Raw genomic sequence first — 3856 nt, 5'->3', positions numbered from 1 at the left:
TCTCCCTAGAACTATTACATTTGTATATGTTCCCTTGTCTATTGTATAGTTGAATTATACATCATGCTACACATTCACTTCCAATCCAGTGAAATACTCCCCTTTTGTACATATTAAATAGTCTCACAAACCATTGTGCATGCTGGTGGTGTAATCAGGAGTGTACCAGTCTTGTATTCATTTAGGGTTTGAATCCTGTATTCCTCTGATTCTCAGAAGTGCTTCAACAGTCCAATCACATTGGGTAAAGGTGACAGCTTCAGCCGCAGCTACATGCTTTCTGGCATAGGCTCCTCACCCCCTTTGCAAACCATTCCATCATAATAACTCTTCCCTTCATTAGACATCCCACATGACAACCATCTGACCAAGGTGCCTTACCAGTTTTTATCTCTTTCAATGCTCTTTGTATCATCTCTCTTCCCATAGCCCTATCATTCTCTCCCATCATAGTCACCTAGCATCCCTCATTGTCATAATCACAGTCTCTATCCTACACTACAATCAACAACCTGAAATACTTCATCCTTCTTTTCCTTACTGCCTTCACTTCTATTAGTATATGTCCATGTCCCTGTACCATTTGTCTGCCAAACTTTCCTCCCGTTGCTCTTCCAACTTCTTTGCAAAGCATCTTATTCTTTTCAAAATTCTCCAATAAACACCTCACATCTGCTTTCCTTTTGGTCTCCTTTACCTTGCATTTTCCCTCCATCCTCTTTATTCTGTAATTTTCATATGATTTACCATTTCTTCCTCTATATAACAAGGGCTTCTTCCCCTTTATAAGGGAGGTAACCAAGACAAAGGCACGCACCCACTCCCATCCACCACTCTTGTTCCCTCTTATCTCAGCTCGTGGATGAAGGCTCATCACCTGGGTTGAAAGCAATGCAGCAAAACAGTACATCCATGGCAGGGCTGCTTCACTTACACAGCAACCTCCCCCTCCCGGTCCACTCATCCAGGAAATAGAGAAGACAGAGACCCTTCAGTGTGTATCAAGGTATCATCCATACACAACCATTTTCCACTCACCCCTATCCCCTGCATTCTCCCTTGCTCAGGAGATATTCTGCTCTTGCTCAAAGCCCCTTTCACCCTATACATCCATCTTATCCTTGGTCATCCCCATCCACCTCTGCTTTCTACACCTCTGTTTGCTAATATTTCTTCACTCATTCTTTCCATGTGTCCAAACCATCTTAACAGTCATTCGTCAGCCCCATCTGCTGACTCCCTTTCCACCCCTACTTTCCTCCTCATTTCTCATTATCCACCCTTGTAACCCCTACCATACTTAATCTCAAACACATTTGATTTCTTTTCTGCCTCTGTTGAAGTCCAAGTTTCCCCTCCCATACAGCGTCATAAGCACAACCCCTTCATATAATTTTCTCTTTGCCTATTTCTTATGACACTTTTCAACCACCCAAGACATTTACTTGCTTCTCTCAATCTACTAATTACCTCCACCCCTACTCCATTTCCTGCCACATGTGACCCCAAATACTTAGAACTGTCCGCTTCCTCTACCCATTCTCCTTTAAGACTTCCAACTCGCTGCCACCCTCTCCCCTTGTACATCTCATCACCTTACTTTTATCCACACCTTCAACTTTCTCTTATCACATACATTCCCAAATTCCATCACTAACTTCATTAATCCTTCCACAGACCCCCCCACAAGTGCAATGTCGTCTGCAAACAAGTGGCTCACCTCCCACTTCTCTCCACTATTTCTAGCCATCTCCAATCCCCTGCTATTATCCTCGCCTTTGCCTCCTGCACCACCCTATCCATGTACACACTGAATAGCCATGGCAACATGACACAGCCCTGACACAGCTCCACCTTTACCTCAAACCACTTGTCCTCTCCATTTCAAATCTTAAACAAGCTCTACTACTCTCATAAAGACTCTTGACTACCCTAAACAGCTTTCCCCCAATCCCAGATATCTGCAATACCTCCCATAGTGCCTTCCTGTCTACCCTGTCATAAGCCTTTTCCAAATCCATAAAGGCCCAAAACACATCCTTATCTTTTCCCAAAGACTTTTTACAACTCTCCTTTACCACAAAATTTTTATCCACACATACTTTACCTTTCCTAAACCCCACTTACTCTGTTTCTGAACTGTGAAGGGTGGCTGCATGAGAACTTGCTCGATGAAACAAGAGTTGATTGGTGATGATGTTTGAGTGAATTGACTTGCACTCTTTCATATGCGTCAAATTGATGATGAAGTTGTAAGTGGGACTTTTTTTTTGTACATTTGTATGGTTGACCATATAACCTTGAGATGAATTTCTTGTGTAAACTTGAGTGATTGATAATATATTTTTAAAAAGGTGGTCTACCCTAAAGTACTTATGGAATTTAAAAGAAACACAATATGTGGCTTGCATTGAACAAGGGAAAAGAAAAGAAGACTGGGATATTACAAGTTTGATTTAATAATCCTTTAATATACAATAATATAAATGTATATACACCCCATCTTCCTTTACTGTTGTGAAAACAACATGAAAGCAAATGGTCAGCTACAAGGCATACGTGCTTTGTGTTACCAGTGTAAGGCCAGACTATCTTATTCATTGGGTTATGGACACCATAGATTCTTCCCCTTAAGGTAGGGTTACACTAGTCAACGAAAAGCTTGAAGTCCAGCTCTGGCACTCGTTCATCTTATGATAAGTGGTTACACACAATAGTCCAACCTTATCATGTAGAGATATTCCCACCAATCAAACAAAAGGAGCTACAACAAGCTCCACCCTCTATCCAGAATGAGGAACTCTCATTGGCAGAGCCAATGCCTACGCCACTTTCTCAAATATTTTATCCCAAATAACATTGAACGATTCGCGATCTCTCTAAAAATGTATATTTGACTATATTTGCATCTCTTATACACACACATACACATGCCTAAGGCTGAAATAATTTCAGTATTGCTGCGCTGCGAGTCGTTACTCCAACTCGTGGGCGGGGAGTTGGGTGTGTGCGTGTAAGGTCACAGCATTAACCATAGATCGGTCATATACGAGTTCTGAGCTCTCTTCCAGGAGGGAAATAGCTGTCGATCACAAGTCCAACACGTGATCCAAGATCATGGTGAATCCCATATACACAGATTATCGAGTACTAGGCAGAATGTGTTTGTCATCCATAGAAAATGGTGACTGAAGGGCTGATTCAGTGAGATATATTATTATTTCTTGATAATAGTCGTGATGCCTCGCATCCCAAAGCGCCTCCTGTGGTCGTATCTTTTCTATTAGAGCATGGATAACTTCAGTATTCCACTCCATCACGGCGAGAAATGTAGACACTAAGCAAATGATGAGAAGCGCTTTCGCGCGTAAATAAATTAGCAATGTTTACATACAGCAGTAATCAAACGACTGATTATTGCCACAATATACATCCCATAATATTCTTTCTAATTAAATATAATTGATATTATTAAATATTTGATCTCTTATCATTAATAAACTTGCATATATATATATATATATATATATATATATATATATATATATATATATATATATATATATATATATATATATATATATATATTCAAATATGTTGTAAATATGAAAACTATTAATATATATCTTCAGTTTCTTTCCCTCGGATCTCTTCCGAGGTGTGACTACATCGGTATTGCGTGGGGCGTCCCTAGGCTTGGATTCCAACCCCAAATCCTGCAGCGTTGGACGAAATCCACCCCTAGAAAAAAACAAAAAACAAAAACAAAAAAACTACACATTCATATACATAAAGCTTTTAGGTAATTTGTACAAAGAGTAGGCCCATGCTTTTTTTATATACTTTGATCGTTATA

At 39.9% G+C, this 3856-nt stretch overlaps 1 protein-coding gene across 1 annotated transcript in view; it reads right to left on the bottom strand.

The window, feature by feature from the left end:
• Positions 1 to 3230: 3230 nt before the first annotated feature.
• LOC143038626 (organic cation transporter protein-like) overlaps positions 3231 to 3856 on the bottom strand; it is a 94211-nt gene continuing 93585 nt past the window's right edge. Inside the window, exon 12 of the mRNA XM_076208092.1 lies at positions 3231 to 3856. This exon is cut by the window's right edge and continues 908 nt beyond it. The gene's annotated coding sequence lies outside the window, so the exon portion shown is untranslated.

The sequence above is a fragment of the Oratosquilla oratoria genome, chromosome 24, assembly GCF_046742065.1.
Source record: "Oratosquilla oratoria isolate Oo_2021 chromosome 24, ASM4674206v1, whole genome shotgun sequence".
Classification (NCBI taxonomy): Eukaryota; Metazoa; Arthropoda; class Malacostraca; order Stomatopoda; family Squillidae; genus Oratosquilla; species Oratosquilla oratoria.
The sequence above is the reverse complement of the archived record's forward strand: the minus strand, read 5'-3'. Positions and strand labels throughout refer to the sequence as shown.